The sequence below is a fragment of the Rhinatrema bivittatum genome, chromosome 2 (assembly GCF_901001135.1).
Source record: "Rhinatrema bivittatum chromosome 2, aRhiBiv1.1, whole genome shotgun sequence".
Classification (NCBI taxonomy): domain Eukaryota; kingdom Metazoa; phylum Chordata; class Amphibia; order Gymnophiona; family Rhinatrematidae; genus Rhinatrema; species Rhinatrema bivittatum.
Genome location: NC_042616.1, coordinates 683,619,587 through 683,644,500, shown reverse-complemented (window position 1 = coordinate 683,644,500; position 24,914 = coordinate 683,619,587). Strand labels below are relative to the sequence as shown.

Sequence of the window (24,914 nt, the reverse complement as noted above, 5' to 3'; positions counted from 1 at the left end):
AGATGTGTATTATTTCAAACACTGGTCCGTTTGCAGCCTTGCAGATTCACAAATAGTCTCTACAAGGTAGCAGAGACTAGTTGTATTTATTTGATTAGTTTGCTTAAACGTTTGGATGTTGAAAAGAGGTCGGCATGCCCCCAAATGGTTGGCAACCCATAGCCTAAACAGTCAGAGTCTGGGGCTAAAAGAACAGGTACTGGGTGGCACTCTGATAAGAAAAACGGCTTGGTGGGGCTGCTGCACACTGAGATGCTTGATGGCCCTGTCATGGACAGAAACGCCCCGTGCCTGTTGTTATGGGCAGAAGCTCTTGATGGTGTTGTCCTGCTCCGAGGTACTTGCTGTCTTTGTGATAGGTAGCAGTACTTCTCTACCTGTCACATGTTTAGCTAGAATTGTCAGGGAAGTAGCAAAAGAATCCTGACAGATATTCTGCTGTCATAGATGTTATTAGTCCGGTTTTGGCTATTATGTTTTAGAATTTTATTGTGAATGCTTTAATTGGAATCTACATGTTATTACTGTCGGCCGTGGGCGGCCGACAGCCGACCCAACTCACATCCTGCCATGCCTGGCCCTCCTTTCCAGGGGAGCTCGCGGCTCTGGCCAGCCAGTGTCACCGCACTGTTCCTGGCCCTCCTTGCTGCACATGGCAGGCTGAGATTCCGCTGGCCCATACTGCGACTCCGGGCCTTCCTAGGTACACGCGCCACCAGTTCTCTATTTAAAGGGCCAATGGCGGGAACTCCCGGGCCGTCCCTGACTGATGACATCATTACCTTGGGATATTTAAGCACCTCCTCTGGCCTATGCAAACTGACTTTGCACCGAGTTCCTTCGCTCACTGGTGCTTGTTCCTGTCTCTCCGGACATGTGGTTCCTGCCTTGGATCTCTACCGGCTGATCTGGATTTGGCTTGGGTACCCACTCCTCAGGGGCCTGCTTGCGCTTCCTTCGGGAGACCTGGTCTCCAGGCTTCCCCGCTCCTCGGGGTAGCTCCTGCGCTCCTCACCAGAGATCCTGCCGTCTCGCTCCTCGGGGTTGCCTCAGCACTGCCTATCTCTACGCTTCCGCGCTCCTTGGGGCAGCCTCTACATCACCTTATCAGAGACTTTGACTCTACACTTCCCCTCTCTTCGGGGCAGTCTCAACGTCTTTACACCAGTGGCTTTACTCTACGCTTCCCTGCTCCTCGGGGCAGCTTACGGCACTACATCAGAGACTTGACTCCGTGCTTCCCCATTCCTTGGGGCAGTCCCTACGTCATCACGCCAGAGACTCTGTTGCAATGCTGTCCTGCCCCTCGGGTCAGTCTCCGCATTACTCCTTCAGATGTCCTGTCCGCACTCCCCGTTCCTCGGGGCCTGCCCAGCGCACCTCTGCCTTGGAGGTTCCTGCTCTGGTACGTCGTATCTTCAGTCCTGCCTAAGTACTGTGACCCATCTGAACTGTGCCTCTTCGTCCCGCTCCTCGGGGCACCTCACAGTATATCTCAGCACAGGTACCTACGATCACATGGCAGTGACGCAGGACGTTCTCACTCTACTGAACTACAGTCGTGTCCCTGCTGCAGCTGACCTCGCCTCCCGACGGTGAGGACCTGTGGGGCCCCTCCCCTCAGGTAGCATCAATCTCCACCTCGGGCCAAGGGTCCACGTAAGCCACGAATCCTAACACTACATTGAACAAGTTGTTTTGGAAAGGGCGGACTAAAAATGGTTTTAAATAAATAAAAGTAACACAGTGGCTATGGGATGGAGTCTTGCTCTCTACAAATCACATACATATTAATATGTGTAACCCCCCTTTCTGTAGGGGGCACCTTCGGCAGCTGCAGGGGTGGTGAGTGACCCTTCGGCAGCTCCAAAACCGTCAAAACAACCAGAGTTCAATCCAGTGGGGATGAGCAAAAACCTGGGAGCTCCAAGGGGAGACTCACACAAACCAGGTCCACACAAAAAAAATCAGTCCCACACTCAGTTTTGTTGTTCCAAAGTAAAGAAAGCTTTATTGCAGATTCCACAGAAAAATCACAACCCAGAATAAAAAAAAAACCCAGAATGGAAAGATTCAGCTTACAGTCCAGCACCAAAATAAATCACAAGTTATCTCCCTACAGTTCAGGACTCCAAGAGGTTATTACATCAGTTCGCTCTGCTAACCAAAGGTTTTGGGCAACGCTGCTTAGATGCAAATCACATAGCAGGGTCTCAGAATGCCTTCCAGACCCTCTGATGAGAAAGAAAAAAAAAATACACCGCTCACAGTTCTCTTATATCTTCACAGGCTTTCTTAATTGGAGGCTTTCCCACACAGGATTAAAAAAACAACCCTTAACTCTTCTGGACCTTGGCCTTCTGGGCAGCTCACAGTACAAATTCTGGCATGAACCTCCTCAGCATCCAAACATTCAACTTATGGGAATTCATGGACAGGAATCCCTCCACTCCTTTTGCCAGTCCCAACACCTCTCTAAAACTCCAGCAATCTCCCTGTTTATGCCTCGTGGAAAATACTATTTATATTTTACACAAGCCCATTCCCTAAGGCAGGGCTGGGCCACTTCTGGTCCTTGAGAGCTACAAACAGGCGGATTTTCAAGACATCTATAATGAATCTCTATGAGATAGATTAGCAGACAGTGGAGGCAGTGCTTGCATATCTCTCTCATGCATATTCATTGTGGATATCCTGAAACCCTGGCTTGCTTGTGGCTCTCGAGGAGCGGAGTTGGCCATCCCTGCCTTAAGGGGAAAAAAAACCCACCTTCCACTAAAGCAGTGCATAAGCAAAGCTCCTTGAAATCTTCGTGAAGTTTCTTGGCAGAGTTAAAAACAATCTAACTGGAAAATTCTTCTTAGTGAACCTAGGCAGGGTCACATATGGCTATAAAAAGTTATTGAGAAGCCATCCAAATGCTGTTTAATTTACTTCTGATTATTGATTTGTATTGTCATGGCTCATAATTATTAAGAACGTGGTATAGCATTTAATCTGCACTAACAAGATCATTGTGTAGGCATTTTTTTTTTTTAGCTACCAGCAGCCAGGAATGGATATTAAGATTCCTGGCAGAGTGATCAGCAACTTGCCGATAAAATATGAGTAAATTTGAAACCACAAATCAAATGAGAGTAATGTTTACTTGGATGCGTCCCGTCCACTGTACAGCACTCTCAGAAATGAGAGGCAGAGGAAGCAGAATTCCATTTGTGCAGCTGCTTACTGCCTGTCCTGGTATTCTCATGGAGATGAGCTGCATAGCAGAGGATTTTTAAGGCATTAGGGCTTTGAGTTTTGTCATATCTAGCACTGAATTACTCAGATACAGTACATGTGTGGGATTCAGTTCTACACATACTTTATTTCCAATTCAGAGTGACTCTTGTCCAGATCTGTGAGAGCAGCACGAGCGATCCTGTGTGTCCCTCATGTGGCGGGCCTGACATGGCCTTTACTCTTGGGGGTGCTTCCAGTTTTCTTTAGTTGACTGGGGGCTTATGCATTTTTTGTTCCTGTTTTTCTTTGTTGTCAATATGTGCTTCAGCTAAGGAGGAAGAACAAAAGGAAACCACGGTACCCTTTGACAGTAACTTTCAAACGAGCACATAGGTATACGTGGCTATTTTATAACATATGCACATATGTTATAAAAAAAAAAGCCTTGGTGTGCGTATGTGTAGGCCCTATTTTGTAAGTGGGTGTGCACAGCCTTGTAAAGTCGGGTTTCAGCCGCACAAATGGGGGAATTTTTTTTTTACAGGTGCACATCCGCGCCATGACCAGTTTCATCAGTTTGCCCAGTCTAGAGCGAGGTCCTCCAAACCCCCCTGGTTCTTTAGCCTGCACTCCTTCCAGTTACCCCAGACCACCCAAACTCCTCAGGGATGCTTGTATTTTTTTGTAACTTATACCTCCTCCATAGCAGCAGTGAATTTCCATGGCACTGGAGCTAGGCGCGCCCAGGTGCATAGGTAATTACATGCACATCTCTTAGCCATGCCCCGGAATGCCCATGCTCCACCCCATACCACACCACATCCCACCCCTTTTCGTTCAAGGTTAGATATTCATGTATCGGGAGATGCACGTATATGTAGGTGAAATTTTAAAACTGGGTGGACGCGCAGATCCTGCATGTGCACACATCTCCCGATTTTGGCAGGCGCCCGGCTTTTAAAATTCATCCTTTTATTTTTAACAAGCAACTCCCTAAATATTCTCACTAACAAGTCTTTCAAATGCCCTGAAATGCCATAGAAATTGTTTGTTTGCCCCTGAGGTGAATTCTCCTAATTTGTTTTCTTTGTAATTCAAGCTGTGCGTAGCACAAGTAAGAAAGGAAATGTCGGTATATAAAAATTATAAATAAATAAATAAATAAATAAATGAAACAAATTTGATCTTTTAGTCATAATTTCTTGAAACTAGAGTAGACCACATCATTGTTTTGCAATGCAGCTGTTTTCTATAGCCAACATTGTGCTATTTTATTGAATGCATAAATGCAAAGCTTCCTGTTACTAGAGTCATCATTAGTCCATCTTTTCTCTATTCTCCCTGATGTCTACACAGACAGTGCGCACAATAGGGCAGAAGGGTAATTAAACAAGAGTCCTTGTATAAAGTCAAAGGTGTCTGCAGCACTCCTAAAAGCTGGACAGAGCCTCTGGCCTGATTAAAAGAATTTCCAAGCGCACCTTCATACGTTGCCTATAAAAATGACATCCTATGAACTCCAGAAGGCTGCTTTCTTTGTATAATGTTTCTTTGCTTTCTTTGTATATCGTTCACATTGTTTTTTCTGTTACACAACTGCTAAGAAAAATGTATATTTTTGTAAACCGTTATGATGGCTCTACCGAATGACGGTATATAAAACTCAACAAATAAATAAATAAATAAATAAATAAATAAATAAAAACACAACGCAAGAAGGGCATTAGCAGTAAATTTGAGAGATTGAGATCACCCCCAACATACCCTGGTTTACGAATGAGGCTCATTCTTGTCAAGGTATGCTTAAAACAAACCCATTTGGAGAACTTACCCCTGCACCAATATACCACCAGCAACTGACTGTGGGTGAGATCCAGGCTCCTGGATGGTTTACATAGGGTTGAAGAAACAAATAGTGAAGTTAGATTTAAGGATAAGAGAAGAAACATCAATGGGAGATTGATCAGAAAAACTAAGCAAGTGCATATTAAGAGAGAAAGTAAGAACTCAAAGAGATTGATGTATAGAAGATGAGAATAAACAAATGATTTCAAGAGAGGACATAGAAAAAGAAATGCTCAGTTTGAGAAAACAAGGGTTTTAGACAGAAGTTTAGGATTCAAAGGGGCCGATGCTATATTAAACGCGGAAAGTGGGCGCTGACTTTTCAGCGCCCGCTTTCTTAACGCGCGTATGGCATACCCAAGGGGGGGCGCCATGCTATAAACAAATTAGGGGTTCGCACTAGCTTGCGCAACCTTGGCACCACCTTACTAACGTGACCCCGTCGCAGCTGCCGGTTATGAAAACTGACTCCGGTAAACTGGCAGACGGCCGGTTATGAAAACCGATGCCGAGTTTACCGGCGTCGGTCTTCATAACTCGGTGGTCTGCCGAGGTTTTTTTTTTTTTTTAAGTTAAATGCGCCCAGCTATTAACGCCTGCTCCAGACAGTTGTTAATATCCGAGAGTTAAATGTGCATCTGAGACGCACACTTTTTCTTTTGAATGCGGAGTGAATAAGTAATAGCCTCATTCACATGCATTTACACGTGATGAGCGCTAACTCATTCACTCCACATCGGACGCGCGTTAAATAGGCCCTAATCCCCCTATTGCATTAGGGGGTGGATTAGTGCCTATTTAACCTGTGTCCGAGAGCGGGTTATAGTGTGCACTCGGCTGAGCACACTGTATTGCATCATCCCCAAAGAGTGAGACTGAATCAGAAAAGTACAAGAACTCTTTAATAAAAAAAAAGGTAAAAAAGAGCAGTAGAAAAAGAAAAGTGAATGATTTTATAAAATTCAAAGAACAAAGGAGAGCAGGATTTCTTCCAAGAGCACTCGGTTTATGATGGGAAGTGTGGGCTTTACAACGAGCAAGTGTAAGCGTGACAGAGACTTGGATGGTAACTTTAAAACAAGTGCACGGGCGTCCACACTCATGCCTATGGGCATGCGAGCAAACACACACTGGAATTATAAAGCATGCATTTACGCGTGTAAGATTTAAAAGAAGCCTAGTGTGCATAATTTTAAGCTGTTACTTGAGCAAGTGTACTTTGTGTAAGAAATTATCAGTTTTAATGTGCACAGGTAAGTGGATTTTAAAACATGCTTGCGTAAAGGACATTACCAACTTGCTTTATTACTTGTTATGCGCCGGTTCGTTTTATTATATTTTGACAGCTCATGTTATTTTAGTCCATTATTCTATATGTTTTATAATGTTTAATATTTAGTTTACATTTGTTTGTCTTATCACTTTATGTATGTAAAATTTTTTGTTTTCTGCCCAGGCCATTCTGTGTCAGGCGGACTATAAATGTAAATGTATAGCCAGTATTCCTAATTTGTCCACCAGTTTTCCCAGTTTATCTCGAGGTCATCTAGACCCTACCCCCTGGCATGTTGGGCCTAAACAGCGATTTCTGCAGACTTACATCTCATCAGAAGCAGCAGTTAATATACGCGGCTAACAAGGCACTGTGTGCTGCAGTTTCTGGTTTTAAAATATGGAGTTAAGCATGTAACTCAGAACACCCATGCCCTGCCCGAACTCCACCTCTTTGCTGACCCTTTTTTTTTACCCGTGCATGTGAATATACACGCATAATTTCCAACTTTTACAAAACACGTTGCTCATGCACAGCCCAGATACTTGTGTATATGAGCTTTTTAGCACAAGCAATGCTTTTAAAATTCGAACCTAAACTGTCATTGAAACCACAAATTCCATCAGTGGCAATGTCAACTTTTTTAAAATTAAGAATGGTGAGACATTTGAAACCTCTTCTTTCCAGGCTGGATTTGCCTACAGTGGTCCAAGTTTTGGACTTAAATAAACTGGACTACTGTAATGCATTACCTATGGGTCTGCCTAAGGTGCTGCTCCGTGTATTATAGTTGGTACAGAACACAACAGCATGTGTTTCAATGGGATTTGGTTACCATGACCAGATGGAAAGGAGAAGAGTTTAACATAGTGGTGAAGTGGAGACACCAGTAACCGAATTGTGGAATGATATTGTCCTCCTCCTGAGGACTTTACTCAAAAGATGCACAACAGGATGCTCCAATAGGGGAAGGAACTGTATTCAAGAGAGGCTGTGTCCAGGGAAACCAGTATGGAAGGATGGTAATGGGGAGATTTAGTACAAAGAGTCCATGACTTTTGTGAGGTGTGAACAGTGCCCTGGGAAAAGCGATGGTTTATTGTACTGTCATGGAATTATGCTGCTTAAGTATTTGTGTGCCCATTGGATGAGAGTTTTGAAATGGGTATGTCTGAAGAACAAAACACAACCAGCCTTCCCATTCAGCTGAGGGAGAGAAAGGGCAGTGAAGAGAATAACATGGTGACCCTTATGGTCCACAGGCATGGTATATATTCACTGACAATGAAGCCCATGATTTTTTGTAACTTGTTCAGCATTTAAATGTGTATAACATCTCATTCATGTATATAACTCTTGAAGCTGGCTGGTTATACCAGACAATAATTTGCGGTTTCAGTTTGAAAGTTGATACTATAAGAACATAAGAAATTGCCATGCTGGGTCAGACCAAGGGTCCATCAAGCTCAGCATCCTGTTTCCAACAGAGGCCAAACCAGGCCACAAGAACCTGGCAATTACCCAAACACTAGGAAGATCCCATGCTACTGATGCAATTAATAGCAGTGGCTTTTCCCTAAGTAAACTTGATTAATAGCAGTTAATGGACTTCTCCTCCAAGAACTTATCCAAACCCTACTATGGGTCAATGTCCATCTTTGAGCCAGCATTTATCATGGAGGGGAGTGAGGGGACATCTTTCCTGTCTTAATAGTTAAAGTGAGAAGGAGAATTGTGTTGTGATAAGCTATCTCCATCAAGTCAACTTTACCATCTGCACTATCAACTTAGAGGAACTCACACAAAAGATGGAAGGGATGTTCCTAAATCAGTGGGGAGTGCCCATCATTTTATGTGCCCCGTTAAGGGGTTACATTTAGGTATGTAGGATTCATATCATATAAAACCTTAAATGTTATACATAACATTTTAAATTTTAATTTAAACTCTGGAATTTGTTGCCAGGGGATGTGGTTAGTGCAGTTAGTGTAGCTGGGTTTAAAAAAGGTTTGGATAAGTTCTTGGAGGAGAAGTCCATTACCTACTAGTAATCAAATTGACTTAGAAAATAGCCACTGTTATTACTAGCAACAGTAGCATGTGATACACTTGATTTTTGGGTACTTGCCAGGAACTTGTAGCCTGGATTGGCCACAGTTGGAAACCAGATGCTGGGTTTGATGGACCCTTGGACTGACCCAGTAGAGCAATTTCTTAAGTTCTTATAGCTTCTATAAGCCATTAGGAGCCAATGCAGCTACTGAAGCAATGGTATAACTCTCTCTCTTTCTCTCTCTCTCACTCTTTCTTTCTCTGAAAAAGATCACCCGAGCTGCAGTATTTTGAATAATTTGAAGTTTATGCAGATTTTTATTTAGCAACCCTGCATAAAGAGCATTACAATAATCACGTTTGGAGAAAATATGGATATGCATGACTATCCTGAGTTGATCTGGCTCTAAAAAAGGTTTAATTTGGCAAATCAAATATAGTTTTGCCACGCTTTTTTAATTAACTTTCTATCTGTCTGAGGTCCCATCAACAGCGGACTAAAGCTGAAAAATTAGGAAACAGCTATTGCTTTTTTGAAGAAACTCGATGAGGTTCACAACAGGAAGCATATTCCTTTAACACAAGATAACAGCAACTTATCAACATTAAATCATAGTGACACCATAAAAAATAGACAAAAAATAGTTATTTTGGACAATTTTTATTAAAATAAAAATAAGAGATACAAGACCGGTGACTGAAACAATTGGCTTTTAAGTGGTTTCCGGATCCTCGGATATCCCGCCAATACTGAGGTCTTTTCTCTATAACAAAAATAATTTAGTTATATCAAGATTAATAAAGTTTCTAGTTTTTAAGTGGAGATAATAGCATTAAGTTTATTCTCAGCAACAAACATATAGCTAGTTATTTTTCTATATTCCATTGTATACTAGTTATTCCCTAATCATATTACTTCTTTCCATTGTCTGCCAAGGGTACCGATTAAATCCATTGGGTGTCCCACCAAATTCTCCTCCATGCCCATTTTGGGGGCCGATATTACATCAGGAGGTACTGTTAAGGGAGCTCTCCATCCTCTTAATGGCCAGAGCAGTCAAGCCTGTCCCACCAGGGCAAAGAGGGCAGGGATTCTACTCCTAGTACTTCCTGATTCCAAAGAGAACAGGGGGACTCTGTACCATCCAAGACCTGAGGGCCTTGATCAAGTTTCTAAGAAAAGAAAAGTTCAAGATGGTTTTCCCTGGGCACCCTGATTCCCCTTGATCTAAAGGATGCATACACACACATCGAGATCTTTCCAGTACAGAGTGTTGCCGTTCGGGCTAGCGCAGGAACGTGTCTTTACAAAGTGTCTGGCCATGGTGGGGGCGCACCTCCGCAGGCTGAGAGTGCATGTTTTCCCTTGCTTGGACGATTGGTTGGTCAAGAGCACCATCTGGGTGTTGGAGTCACTAGGGATTGTTATCAACTACCCAAAGTTCCATCTCAGCCCATCACCTCAATTGGACATTATTGGAGCCCTGCTAGACATGGCTCAGGCAAAAGCCTTCCTGCCATGTTTTAGGGCAGTTACCTTTGTGTCCATAACAGTAGTGATTCATCAGCGCCAGCAGGTGTCAGCTCAGCACAAGTTGAGGCTGTTGGACCACATGGCCACAACCTTCCATGTTACTCCTTTGGCATGTTTACATATGCGCAGAGTCCAATGGACCTTAAGGTCGCAGTGGCTCCAGGCCACCCAGGACCTTCAGGCTCATATCTGCATCACTCCATCTCTCTAGGACTCCTTGTCCTGGTGGTGGGTTTTCTCAAATTTGGAACAGGGAGTATCTTACCAAACTCTCCCTACCCAAATTGTCCTTACCACAGATGTGCTCACCATGGAGTGGGACTCCGCACCCAGGGCCTATGATCCACCCAGGAAGCACAATGTCATATTAACTTCCTGGAGCTCCGGGGGATCAAGTACGCTCTATGGGCTTTCAGGGATCGACTGTCCAACAAAATTGTCTTGATCCAAACCAAGTAGCAATGTGGTATGTCAACAAGCAGGGAGGCACAGGGTTGTACCTTCTGTGTCAGGAAACGGTCCAGATCTGGTCCTGGGCTCTGTCCCACAGGATGGTACTCCGGGCCATGTATCTGGCCGGAACAGAGAATGTAATAGCAGACAGATTGAATTGAGCCTTCAGACCCGATGAGTGGTTCGTGGACCAGGGGATGGCGAATCAGATCTTCCATCTCTGGGGAAACACATACCTGGATTTGTTCACATCCCCTTGCCAACGGGAAGGTGGCTCAGTTCTGCTCCCTGTACAGGTCAGATAGCGAACCAGCTTCAGACACCTTTGCTTGCCATTAGGACAAGGGTCTTCTGTACATGTATCCTCCGATTCCTCTAATAACGAGGACTCTTCTGAAGCTTCAAGAGGACTGAGGGACTATGATCCTCATAGCTACTCACTAGCCAAGACAGGTCTGGTTTCCAGTCCTTCAGGAGTTGTCCTTCTGGAGTCAGTCTGGGGACTTCCCCAGATTTCATCACGCAGGATAAGGGAAGGCTCCGACATCCCAACCTCCAGGCCCTGTCACTCACAGCCTGGATTGAGAGGCTGATTGTGTCTCAGGTCCTGGTAGTTTCTAGAAAGCCTTCCACTAAAAAGACCTATGGACTGAAGTATGGAGGAGGTTTTCCGTGTGGTGGGAACAAAAAGCCATAGATCCATTCTCCTGCCACACACAAAAATTACTTGATTACTTTCTGCATTTATCGGAGACTGGCCGGAAAACCAACTCTATTAGAGTCCATCTATGTGCAGTTGGCACATGTCATCAAGGTGTAGATGGTATGCCCATCTCTGAACAGCCTATAGTTGTGCACTTCATGCAGGGCCTGCTTCAGTTGAAGCTTCCCCTAAGGCCTTCCGCTGTGTCTTGGGACCTCAACGTGGTGCTAGCTCAGCTGATGATAGCACCTTTAGAGCCTCTGCCATCTGTGACCTGAAGAACCTGACCTGGAAAGACATACTTTTAATGTCAGTCACTTTAGCACATAGGGTCAATGAGTTCCAGGCCTTAGTGACTTATCCACCTTACACTTAGCATGACAGGGTGGTCTTGCCTAAGTTCCTGCCATCTTAACTAGCAATCATCCTGCCAACATTCTTTCCCAGGCCCCATTCAAACCTAGGCAAATGAGCACTGCACAGTTTGGATTGCAAGATAGCCTTAGCCTTTTACCTGGAGCAGACAGAAACCCATAGACTGTCCGCCCAACCTTTCAATTCTTTTGACAGGAATAGATTGGAGTTGCCAATGCCAAACAGACACTATCCAATTGGCTAGCAGACTGCTTCTCCTTCTGTTTTGCTCTGGCAGGACTCCATCTTGGGGGTCATGACAAGACTCATTCTGTCAGAACCATGTCAATGTCAGTGGCCCACTTGCAAGCAGTTCCCATGGAGGAGATCTGTGAGGCTGCGACATGGAGTTCTCACCTCACATTCGCATCACTACTATCTGGATAGGGTTGGCTGACGTGAAAGTAGGTTCAGCCAATCTATCCTCCAGAATCTCTTTGTGTAGAACCCAACTCTCCCTGTCTAGGGCCCATTGTTTGGGTTCAGGCTGCCTCCCCCTCTGTTACCACCAGCACTGTGGTTCTTGTGCCGTTGGCACCTGGCTGGTGTCTGTTTGTCCCCTTTTTGTGTTGGGGAGCAACTTGTAGCTAGGGATTCATCCATGTGTGAGGACTACCATCCTGCTTGTCCTAGGAGAAAGCAGAGTTGCTTACCTGTAACAGGTATTCTCCTAGGACAGCAGGATGTTAGACCTCACGAAACCCACCTGCCACCCTACAGAGTTGGGTTTTGCCTGTTTTTTATTATTTTATTTTTATTGTAATTGTGTATTACAAGAATGAAAAGGAACCCCAGTGGACGCATGTTATTGGGCATGCTTTAGTCAAAGTTTTAGAAGCTTTGACATAAGTTTTCCGTGCCGGGCTCTATCCAATGATATCACCCATGTGTGAGGACTAACATCCTGCTATCCTAGGAGAACACCTGTTACAGGTAAGCAGCTCTGCTTTACCAGGTTTTCCTTTAAAAAAGCATTTATAATGTAAAAAAAAAATGTCCCTTGAAAGCTTTTAATATCTAGGAAGGAAAAGGAACAACTTGACCTCCTATTTATCACTTCTATAGTGCTACTCGACTTTAGAATGGGCTAAGTATGCCAAACAACTCTTATGGCAGGGTCTCTCTAAGGTCCTCCCCTAGTTTTTTTGGGATATTTTGGAGTTTGAGTGTAATCTACTAAAGTTTCCACAGTTTTGTCCATCAATAATTAAGGAACACATTCTAAATTAATTTGTACTTTCTGAGCTTTTGTCTTACCTCGTCGATGAATCAAAGACACAGAATGGGTTTGATTTTCCTAGTGCTCTTCAAAGTAAATTCAAGAAAATGATGATCCAAGACTTCATTCGTTTTGAAAAAGAATCTGCGAGTGCTGAATAGAAGACTGAATAGCCAGCATCATGTGTGGCTTCCATAATCACTTGACAAACATGTCTGCTAAAATGGCATGATCTCTTGAATCCTAAAATCATCCATAACAATCACATTTGGGTTATTAATAGACAACTAATCAATAACATCAATTTAATCAAACAAATCTTTTGTCCTGGAGACCTTTAAAGTAACAATATATCCCACTTATTTTCAATCCCCATCTTCAAAAAAAGGCAATGTAAGTCCTTAGTATCACTAATTGGTTCTCTTATAGTTGGCATAGCAGTGCGATTTAAATCAACTACATCCCCAACCTATTTCCCTATTGTAGACTTATATTCATAGCTACATTTTGGAGGACACATCTGCAAAAGCAGGGAATTATCTTCTACATTTCTGTAATGCATAGAATATCTAGCCTTGAATCTAAAATCAAATCATGTAATAAATATTGTTTTAGCCATCTTTGATTGTGCACTACTAAGTCCAGATTGGCAGTTGAAACTCAGTGGAGCCGAAGCAATAAAGTGCGCTCAGCTTAGCGCACGGGCCTGTGTGCGATTGGGTGCGCGTTTTGGGCACGTTAGACTAGCACCCGATACAATAAAAGAAAATAGCGCATCCAAAATGCTTGCCCAAACGAATGTGTACCCGATAGCGCCCATCACATGCAAATTCCATGTAGGTGAGGCTATTTGCCATTGATCCCAATGTAGGAAAGCGCTGAGCACCCAACGCACACTTTTTAACGCGGCAAATTTAACTCCATCCCCGGAAGTGGAGCACAGTCTATTTGCGAGTCAAGGACTCATGAGAAATAAAAAAGTACGGTCCTCTGTGTTAGGATGAATGTGTCCTCCTACTTAGTATCGTTGTGACCCTTTAATTTACTGCTTGTGGTGGAGAAAAGTAAATGTATATTGGCTTGATTAAAAAAATAAGTTCTTATGGCTGCATAATTTAGACCCCCCCATATCAAGGGGCGTTTAATATGACACTTCAGCAACCTCAGCAAAATAACAGAAAAATCAGTCTGAAGAAGCGGGATAAAAACAGACCCTCGAATTGACCTCCCGAGGCAATGGTGGGCGCCCGATGCAATTGAGTGCTACGGTCACACAATTCTCGCCTTCGTGCCCTTTTTTTACACAGCCCCTCATTTAAACACCGCATCAGGCACCCAGAGGATGTGGCTGCGCTTGCATTAGGAAAACAGGCACTCACTGCCAGCACCTGTTTTCAGCCAAAAAAAAAATCCATTCAGAATAGAGAAGGCATCTCTTAACTTTAAAATTCTGATCTGGGCATGTTTTGTTAAAAGGATTGCATCTGTCTTTTCCCTACAGTCAGTTGAACTGAGCTGTTCTCCGGGGTTTCTGGTTGTTCTTCTTGTTCTAAGGACCTCATATCCTCCTGCTGCTTTAGACCAGCCTATACTTAGAACTAGTTTTAACAGTAAGTACAAGTGCAACTGCATTTTTTGAAAGTATGGCCCAAGTTGCTCCCCAAGCTACTCATATAAGGGGCTCGGCAAAGGCTGGCTTCTTTGGAAGCGAGTCTAGGCACTAGCCAGTAAGGTAAGAATCTAGAGACCTTCGTTTTCAGGTTTCATTTTATTTTGCCTTAGAATTTCAGTGATTATAACAAATACCATCAGTGGGGAAAAAAAATGACTTTTTTTCCCCACTGATTTTTCCTCCCTTTGTTGTAACACAGTCATTTTTACACAGATTTTTGTGTTTGTTTGTTATGACATTGAAATCCCCAGGAAAAAATGAAATAAAATCTGAAAACCAAGGTCTTTGAGTAAGAATGACCAGAAAAGGTTAGAAAAGATCAAGAGTCAACAAGGGAAGTGGATGTGAAGTTAATGGAGGCAGTGCGGATGAGGAGGTTAAAGTCACCATGGACCAGGGTAGGGCAATTAGAAGAAAGAGATGATAGAAAACAAAGTTGTTGAGATGTGATACATAATGGATTGACAATTCAGTTCTTGCTGTTGGTAATGCATTTGACCTTGGCTGTATGGTACAAGCAATTCTGTACTTGTAAACTGACAGCATCCTATAGATTCTATAGCTGATATATATTTTTTTTATTTCAAATGGGCAGCGTTAGATAGCAGAAAAAAAAAAAAAACCCCACCCTGAAAATATTTCCCTGTTCTGATTTCACTTACTTAATTTCAGTACAGCTGAGGCAGCGCGGCCAGGTATGGATTCAGATTTCCAACCGCAGGCTCTCCCTCAGGTTGCTGCTTTGCTTTGTGATTTGAACTGTGCCAGATCGTTTCGTTTTATCTACCTGACAGCAGATCCTGTCGCGCTTGCCTTCTTAGATACATCTTCACCACCTTTAAACATCCCCCCCAAAAATCTCAGATTCAAAATGAGATCGAACTGACCCTCTTTTTTTTTTTTTTTTTTTTTTTTAAGCACGATTATGTATTTTCTCTTGTTAACTCCAATGATATTTCAAGGGAGGGGGGGGGTGTGGATAGTGAACGTATCAGTGATTATTCTTCTCTACGGTTTCCAACCGAGTTCGAGTATTCGGGAGGTGGGGGCGGGGGGAGAGCGTGGGCTTTGACCCAGGAGGAGTGTCACTGTGATACGATTCATTCCGCGGGCTGACAGAGAAGGCATTGTTTGCTCGGTAATAGGCTTGGCAGCCAGATAAGGAAGTGAGCTGTACTCTGCATGCAGATTCCGAATGGGGCTGCGGGAGCCAGCGGCAGCCTGCGAGCTCCGAATTCCAGCGCCCTGCTGCATTAACTGCAGGGGCTGCTCTTAGGCGGTGGGTCTCCTGCAAACTGGACATGTGCTCCTCGATGGGGACACAGTTACCCTAGCAGGTAATGTTAGCGTTTGTCTGGTTCTTTTTTTTTTTTTTTTTTTACTTCTGATACCATGCTTTAGTAATCGGCTGTCTCTATCAGTTAATTAATGTGTCGTGAAGAGATGGATGGATGGATACAACAATTAGAGGTTTGGGTATGTCCGGGGGCATCTTTTGGAATATTTCTTCTTGTCCATGGGTATTTTGCAGCAAACTTAAATGAGAGTATGTTCAAAATCCAGTTTCATTTTCACCAGCCTGCCCACATCTTCCACACTGCTGGAAGAGGCAGAGACTATACTTCAGTACAAAGGGCAGATGGCAGGGAATTCTTCCTAATAACTTTCCAGTGGTCCTTGCAGTTTGGGGGAAAAAAAAAACAAACTAAGGTTTTATTTTTAATTAAGCTTAAATTTTTAATTTTTTTTTTAATAGATCGTTGTTTAACAGAAAAGAAAGTTTAGATTGATTCAAACCTTTGGTGATTAAACCCTGCCCCACCCACCCGAAAATAGATTAAGTATGCACTGCAGGGAAGGTAAAGGCACCAGCATGGGATAGCTTCTTCCCAGTCTTCTTTCATGAAGCTCCAGATCAGAGTGGGTACAGGTATTCCTTGCAGATCATGAGTGCTCCTTCAGTTTCTCTATCAGCGACAGTGAATGTAGAGCTCTTCAGCATCAGTAAATCAGTAAGGAGATTCCGTGTGTGCCCGTAACACAAGCCAGACCAGGTACTGTAGGCAAGGGCAGACCCAGGATCAATGAATTTAAAGTCTTTGTGGGATTAATGAATTCATGTTGTCAATCCTGTGAACTCCTGCATGAAGAAAAACATGTTTTTAAACATACAAAAATCTGAAATGTGCTGGTTTAGCCGATCTATACCGCCTCCAGATTCCTGAAGACTCCAGGTGGCTGGAGCATCGATTTCTTTGTCATAAGAGTTTATGACTGTGGGATAATTATCAATTTTAGATTATCAATGTGGCCACAAATTAAATTGAGATTGAGTCACCGAATAAGATACTTAGTATCAAAGGATGGTTTTAGGACTATCATTCAGTCCTTAGTGATTGCTGCCATAGACGACTGCAGTGCCCTTTATGATGGCCTACCCAAAAGTTTGTTGGCTGCATTACAAATACTACAGAACTCAGCAGCTCGCTTAATTAATCTATTAATGATGAAGATCCTAAGTAGTGGTCAAAACTAATATTTAAATGAGTCCTTTAGAGATCCCTGGAGTAGTACTATTGGTCCTCCCCACTGACAAGAAGGTTCACATCCAAGAACTACAGAAACACATATTTTCTCTTGTTGGCCCTGCCTTATGGAATTCCCTTCCAGAGAGGGTGCAAGCTATTTTAGATTTTAAAGATTTTATAAAGCGGGTAAAAAAACAAATTATTATGTACAGACTTTTAGTTTTTTGTCTTAAATATCTGTTAGCATGTAGTTCTCTTACTGTACTATGTTTTTATTTTTATTGTATTGTTGATAATACTTTGCTTTGTCTGTTACATTATGATTTAAACTCATTGTACTTGTGTTGGTCTTGTTACTCACTTGGAACATGTGTTATTGGATGACACAGCAATCAATATTTTAAATAAATAAAAATAAATACAATCAAGAAATATCTGTGTGTAGATGTGGGTCTTCCATCAGGACTTGAACGTGAAAAGAGAGAGGAATGGAAAGGGGACGGGGTGTTTGAGACAGCAATTTCTTGCTGCTCCTTTGGGCCTCCAGCTCAGTTGGAAAGGGTACTGGAATCTCATCACCATAAACCTCCATTCGCAATAATCCGGGAATTTTTCCCCTTCCCCTCCCATCATTACAGGGACACTCCTCGGTGGGGAAGTGGAGGGCCCTACAATCAGGGGTCTTGAATCTGTCCACAAGGTGGCAACCCTGAGCAATGGCTATGACTCCCTCTTCCTGGAGATTTTGAACACTGCCTCTCAGCATCAGCGGACCTGGAGAGCATGACTTGGGGATCGAACTGAGATTGGCCCTGGGTTATTTTAAATATTGGGAACACAAGAGGTATGGGACAGCGAGGAAAAGGACTGCAGAATGTGGTTATTGAAGAATGAGAGCTGAGTGGTAGGGAGAGGCAGAGAAGTGGAAAAGAGATGGAAAATTGTTAATATAATGCATTTGGTAATGGGAAACAGTGGTAGAAAGGGATACACAACAAATAAAAACAGTTTTTACCACTGCATACGTAAAGATTTTGTGTGCCAGATAGATGGGAGTAGGTGCAAGACATTCCTGAGGTGTGGAATGGAATCTTGGCTGTAGATGGAGCGAGGAAGGAATGATCTTGGCTGCTCTACAGAAGTAAATATTTGTTAGGGAGTGGTTGTTGGAGTGAAGAAGAGAGAGAGAATGGATTTAACTGCACAGTGCACTTGGATGAAATAAAAGGGGTTGTGAAGGAAGATGGAGATCTCAATTTTTGTATATGTAGCCCCTGACCCTGTTGCGTTGGAGGTGGAACCTTGGGCTGAGGTGGGGTTGATGTAACCCGTAGGCGAGGACCTACAGGTCCTCACAGTCAGCAGGTGAAGTGAGTTGAAAGCTAGAGGCCATTGGAGCTTCACCTATACCAGCCCTTGGTACCCTCGGGTTGAGCCTTTGGGTGCCGGGGCCGGCAGGACTTAGGTGGGCCTCGAGGTTAGCTAGAAAAGGTAGATGATTCAGCCCAGAGACAGCAGTCGGTAGATGGCACAGTCCTATCCTGGACTGGATTTGGTACTGGAACTCAGGCGCCAAAGGAACAAGGAGAGATTGAAGGCGCTTAAGCAAAGGAAGGCCGAAGCCTTGAAAGTCCACATTCAGAGGAGAGGCGTCACTGACAGGCTAGGGTTAGAGCCAGCGACGAGTAGATACTGGAGAGTCTGTAGCGTAGTCGTTCAAGGCAGTGGTCAGGGCACGGAGAAGGCAGACGTAGTCAATCAAGGCAGTAGTCAGAGCGCAGAGAAGGTAGGCATGGTCAAGCATAGCGAAGGTCCAGGGCTGGAGAGAAGCAGAAGAGTTGTCAGGCGTAGCAGAGGTCCGGGGCTGGAGAGAAGCTGAAAAGTAATCAGGCATAGCAGAGGTCCGGGGCTGGAGAGAAGCTGAAGAGTAATCAGGCATAGCGGAGGTCCGGGGCTGGAGAGAAGCTGAAGAGTAGTCAGGTGTAGCGGAGGTCAAATCCAATAATTCAGTCCAACACATAGACAAAGAGGAACTAGGAGAACAGGAACCAGGAACCACAGGAAAACAGGAACACACGATGAGACGAATCTAGGATCAGCAATGAGTACTCGGAGTACGAGGAGACCTGTTGCAAAGGCAAAGCTATGGAGCAAGGCCTGGGCTTTTATACGCTGAATAGTCTGACGTCAGCATCCAGATCTGCGGCCAGGTTCTCGCTGCGGGCCTTTTAAAAGAATCAATAATGCGCGCGCACACACCTAGGAAGGGGCGCGGCGCTGATGGTGGCGTCTCGCCGCAGGCCAAGCGGAGAGGCCCGACGAACAGGGACATCTTGGCTGGCAACACTGGGTGGCGTGGCAGGGCCTCTGGCCCTGCCACGCCACCCAGTGCCACCCAGTGCCAGGACTCCAGTGGCCACCCAGTGCGCCACTGGAGTCCTTCTGAGAGGGCCGCGCCGCAGGGCTGCTGCAGGTGGCGCACATAACAGTCCCACTAGTTAATGTGGCTCAGAGGCACACTGGGGAGTGCCAAGGCCGCAATCTGACTCATGCTCCCTGGTTCTTCTCCTGACGCGGGGGGGATGGACAAATCTTTCAAAGCCCCTTTGGGTTTCTTGGAGATCATTTACAATAGTCCAGCGAAAAAACAAACAGGCACATAGTGGTCTGTTGTTCAAAAGTACAAATCTTGTACTGAAAACTTGATTGCTGGTGTAAAATCACAAGCAAGTACATTGTTGAACAGTGTACATCAATCCAGAAAAAAATACAATTCCAGAATAAAATCACAGATACAGTCAGTAGTAAATCTCTTGCAGTAGATACTCTCCGCCAAGGAATCTCCCTGGGCATTTCACTAACGGTACCTGCAAACTGGATACAGAAGCCTTTCTAGTAGGAAACTGGAACTCCTGCTGATACACGTCAGAAGCTCCTATGCTGATCCTCCTTCTCTATAAGCAGCACCTCTGTGGGAGCTTTTTGTGACCTTGGGCAAGTCATTTCACCCTCCATTGCCTCAGGTACAAACTTACAGGATCATTTATCATTGCGCATTACCTAACATCAAATGCGGTAGAGTAACGCAGGTTTTATCACCACAGCTGTGCGATACCAGGAACAGGTGAGCGAGAGAGAGAACCTTTGGGTAGGTATTCAATATGTCCCTCTCTATTTATACCACTGTCAGAGGGGGCACGTTTAACTCTTCTTCTTTTAGAGCCGTGCTTTATTTATTTGTTTATTTACATCTTTTTACTATACCGACGTTCAAGATGAAGATTCTTATCACACCGGTTTACATCGAACCAAACCTTGGAAAAAGTTACAAATAACAAGTATCTTCGAACCAAATTTAGGAAAAAATTAAGTATAAATTATAAATAAAAAGTATAACATAACGAACAACAAGGGGTAATCACGGTAAATACAGCAGTACCTCAAAAGAGCACTTAAGGAAGGACAGGGCTATCAGGGAGGAGATGGGGGGAGAAGAGCAACTAGGGGTCGGGTGAGGGAAAGAAAATGAAACGTTGTTACAGCAGGTTTTGCATGATAACTGCATCAGGAAGTCCGTATTGTACAACCTTTAGCATGCCAGGGATCAGTTTGCTCCTTGCCTTAAATTATATGGACTGCTGCAGGGCTGATGAGAGAGGTGGGGGGGGGGGTTTCCCCTCCTAAAATAGCTTTTTCCATCCTCCTCTCCCCCTGCTGTACAGTCTCATGGATCAGCCCTCCTGGCAGCTGGTCCACATCATTTGGAGAAGGTGGTTAGTCAATTTACAATAAAAACTGTTTCCCAAAATGTTGCTTTTATTGAAATAAAAAGCCCCTCCTCCCCAGCTAACCACCCTCCTACCAATATTCTCTTAAACACCCCCAGTTAGCCGAGATACTAAGGGGAAGTACTTTTTTAAGAGGGAGATTTCCAGCACCCAGCACCCCATGCTCCTCATCCACACCCCACCACTTCCAGAAAATACCTGTTATACCAGTGACATTGTGCAGTCTCCTGAACCTCCTGAGCCATTAAAAAAAAACCTTTAGAAGTTTAAAACGCAGCCATTAATTTATAAAGTGTCAGCCCTGTTTCTTGAACTTTTAGTCTCCCCTTACAATCTCCTTTGTTTCTGGCTTGTTCACTTTTCCAGATCCTTTTCAATGGTTCATGGTTTCTTTAGAATTGTTTCCATTCTCCTTTTTATTCTTTTTCAGTTTTTTCTCGGCCTTTTTCCCTTCCTGACACCTTGCCTCTGCTGATGTCACCAGCTTCCTGCCATTTCTTTTATTTACCTTTCACTTCTCATCATCCTGCTCCCTGCTATTTGCCAGACACTCAGCCTCTCTCTTCTCTCACGTACTCCCTCCTTTCGCACACATGTACTGCCTTCTCTAACACACCTTACTCTCCCCCTCCTCCCAAATATACATCCTTTCCTCTGTTCTCCTACTGCTTTCACAAACAACCTCCTCCCTCATCTTCCTTCGCTGCAGGTCTCCTCCACACCTCTCTCATCTCTTCCTTCCTCCAGCATTCATTTCTCTTCTCCCTTAGACCCTCATCTATCTCTCCATCCCTCCCTCCCTCTTTTCACCTTCCCCACCTTTTCCTTGTAAATCGCTCCCTCCGCTATCATCCTGTACGCCCTCCTTCATCTCTTCTCTTTCCAGCCCTCCCCATTCTTCTTTTCCGCCCATTCCTTCCTTCCTTATGTCTCCGCCCCTTGCTCATCTTTGCCGCCTCCTCCTTCCTACTCCATCCTGCTGCAGCAGGCTCTTCCTCACACAAAGTCCCTGCAGCCCAAGAGTATGCCATCCTTCCTCTTGCCTTTTGCCCTTTCCCTGGTATTGTTTATCCTTCTCCAGCAATTATTATCTGCCTCTTAACCTATTCCCGAGCACCTGTATTTTCTCCCTGCCTCTCTCCTGCTGCTGCCTTCCTTCCCAGTGCAACCTGAGAGCCATTCTTCCTTTACCATTCAGCCATGGCAAGCGCTAGGTAGAGTCGTGAAGGAGGGGGAGGAGCCATCCAAATTCCAGCCCCTCCCTTTGAGGGGCCTAGGAATGGCCATCCCCCTAGAAGGCTTTAAAGTGGCTCTCTCCTGAGAGTCTGGAGGCAGTATAGTATAATTTTTGGACAGTTAGGAGGTGGTAGGTGCTTACCTTGTGTTGTATTCTCAGACCCAGTTGGAGGGACCAGGGCTAGCCTAGCCTGGGAATCCCGACCAGGGTTGGGAGGATGGAACTTACCAGTCTACTCCCTACCAGGTATGGAGTTGTTTTCAGGGCTTTGACGTTTTCATGGTAGATGCCTTGCTGGACACCTGGGCCTTTCCTGGATTCAGAGAACAGGGAACCCTATGTTTGGGACACTGAGGGATAAGGAAGACCTGCCCATCCGAGGTGGTGACCCGCTGCAAGGGATAAGTCTGGTGTTATCTTCGGTTAAGGGAAAAGACTATATTAAGTTAGACATCCAGGAGGAAGATTGTTGGCTGTTTCCAGGGGTCCCTCCCATAAGTGATCCTGAGGAGAATAAGAGACTGAAATAAATCTAAAGAAGTGGAAGAACCTGCTATCTGTGAGTAACAGAACTTTAAAGATTCTAGAGGACGCCCATCAGGAGCCTTCAGTCCCCGGGGAGAGAGGAAGGAGTTTACCCTGTGCGAGGACAGGAGTTTTGGCCATCTGTGGAGGGGTTTTTCCTGACCAGCTTAAAGGTTGCCCTGCCCATTGGGACCTCCATCTCACCTAATCCAGGAGGGTGGTAGGTTCCCTTGCCTATTTAAAGAGTCCTGCACAGATTGAGATGAATATTGTAATCAAAGAAGAGAGACTGTGGGGCTGGAACATATTTTTTGTGCCATTTGCAGTTATGTCATTCAATAAACTTAAGTCTGGACACTAATCCAGTGTGTCCAGTGTATTCATTTGGCACACAGCGCCCAAGAAGAGAAGTGACCCTTCTGCCAGGGAACACCACAAGGATGTCAGCCACCCCTGCACTGGGACTCGAAAGGAACCGTTTCCCGCAAAGCCAAAGGATCCACACCCTGGGGAAAGGTGCTCAGAGAAAAGCTTGTCAGGGTTCCTGCTCCAAAGAACTTACAAGTACATTTATGGCCCCACCCATGCAGGACACGCACACCGGGGTTACACCAATATCTGTCTAGCAGGGGAGAGTCCCATGGAAACCATTTAGTTCTGACACAGCTGCCTTCTCAGTGTGTTCTCATTTTGATACCTGGAAACAGACATCATCAGCGTGGCCTCATGGGGTGAAATAAACCTCTCCATACAGAGGAGCAGATCTTAGTATCATCTGCAAACAGGCAAACTTTACTTTCTATCCCTTCCGTAATGTCATTCACGAAGATATTGAACAGAACAGTCCCAAAACACTAATCTCTCTTTAGAGTAGATTCCATTTACCATCACACACTGTCTCCTGTCAGTCAACCAGTTTGTAATCCATGCCACTACCTTGGTGCTCACTCCCAAGCTTCTCATTTTATACACAAGCCTCCTGTGTGGGACCAAATCAAAAGCTTTGCTGAAATCCAAGTAGATCACATCGAGTGCTCTTCCTCTATCCAATTCTCTAGTCACCCAGTCAAAATAATCAGATTTGTCTGACAGGACCATCCCCTAGTGAATCAATGCTGTCTCGGGGCCAGTATCCCACCAGATTGTAGATAGTTCACTCTCCTTTCTTTCAGCAGTCTCCATTAATTTTCCCACCACCGAGGTGAGGCTAGCTGGCCTGTAGTTTCCAGCCTCCTCTCTGCTACCACTCTTCTGAAGCGGGACCACCACCACTCTTCTGCAGTCCTGCGGCATCTCCCCCGTTTCCAGGGATGTAATGAACAGGTCATTCAGCGGGCCTGCCAGCCCATCTCTGTGCTTTCTCAGTATCCTGGGGTGTATTTCATCTGGCCCCATGGCCTTGTGCACTTTCAATTTGCCTAGCTCTACCCATACATTCTCATCTGTAAATGGAGTTTCATTTACTCCATCCCCATCTACTGACTTGTTTACATGCAATGGTCCTCCTAAAGGGTCTTCTTTAGTGAAACCCAAAGTGAAGTATTTGTTAATATTTCTGCCACTCTTCTCACATAGCTCCTTGTCACCTTTCAGTTTCACTATACCACATCTGACCTCCCTTCTTTCTCTGATACATCTGAAAAATGTTTTGTCTCCTCGCTTTACTTCTTTGGCCATCATTTCTTCAGCTTGATCTTTTGCTTTCCTTATTTCTTTCTTCGTCTCCCTCAGATTTAACAGATTTTTTTCCCTGTGTTCCTTGTTTATTTTTCTAACATATAGATTTGTTGCCTTTGAAATAGCTCCTTTTAACTTGGCCTACTGTTGTTCATCTTACCCATTTTTTCCAATTCTTCCTCCAGGTACGTCCCCATTTTGACAAAGTCTATATTTTTGAAATTCAAAACTAAAGTCTTTGTGTGACTTCTCTGTATCCTATTCGCATAATGGAACCACACAGTCTGATGATCACTGGTGCTCAGGTGAACCCCTACCCAAACATTAGAGGAATTATCACCATTAGTGAGCACTAGATCGAGTATCACATCCTCTTTCATGGGTTCCATTACCCTTTGTTTGAGCAGGTCCTCTTGAAGGGCATCTACTTTCTCTCTACTTCTCATAGATTCTGCAGAAGGGCTATTCCAATCCACCCTTTTTTCCCTATGGACTTTTTTAAAAAGTTGGGACTGGTTCTGAGGCCCGATCACAGAAAGCAGCAAAATATTAAAGAACACAGTCGGATACTGTCAGCTTGTGCTTTGCTCTCAGGGCTTGCCTCACCTGTGGAAGTCAGGAGTGGGTATGGCCACAACGGGCCGCTGACAGCAGAAGGCTGATTGGGCCTCGGGGCTGACCTCAACTCTAAAAACATTTAAGGTTCCCTGGAGGGAGGGGCATGGGGAGAAGGTAAGGGGAACGGCTGGCTGGGAGAAGAAGGGAAGGAGAG

The 24,914-nt window shown here is 44.5% G+C and overlaps 1 protein-coding gene and 1 long non-coding RNA gene across 4 annotated transcripts in view; one reads left to right on the top strand and one right to left on the bottom strand.

Annotated features, from left to right (window-relative positions):
- Positions 1 to 24,914, top strand: part of PAG1 (phosphoprotein membrane anchor with glycosphingolipid microdomains 1) — a 464,692-nt gene that overhangs the window by 295,586 nt on the left and 144,192 nt on the right. The window contains exon 1 of one of the 3 annotated variants that reach the window (XM_029591542.1): positions 15,514 to 15,724. The exons of 1 other annotated variant lie outside the window; for it this stretch is intronic. The gene's annotated coding sequence lies outside the window, so the exon portion shown is untranslated. Of the gene's footprint in view, positions 1 to 15,513; positions 15,725 to 24,914 lie in introns of those variants that run through there. One more of the 3 variants, XM_029591540.1, reaches the window with a different exon arrangement.
- LOC115085476 lies at positions 9,057 to 15,213 on the bottom strand. Its single transcript, XR_003854858.1, has 3 exons — positions 15,050 to 15,213; positions 12,754 to 12,958; positions 9,057 to 9,156 (listed from the first exon to the last, which is right to left on the bottom strand). It is a non-coding gene; the product is annotated as an uncharacterized LOC115085476 (long non-coding RNA).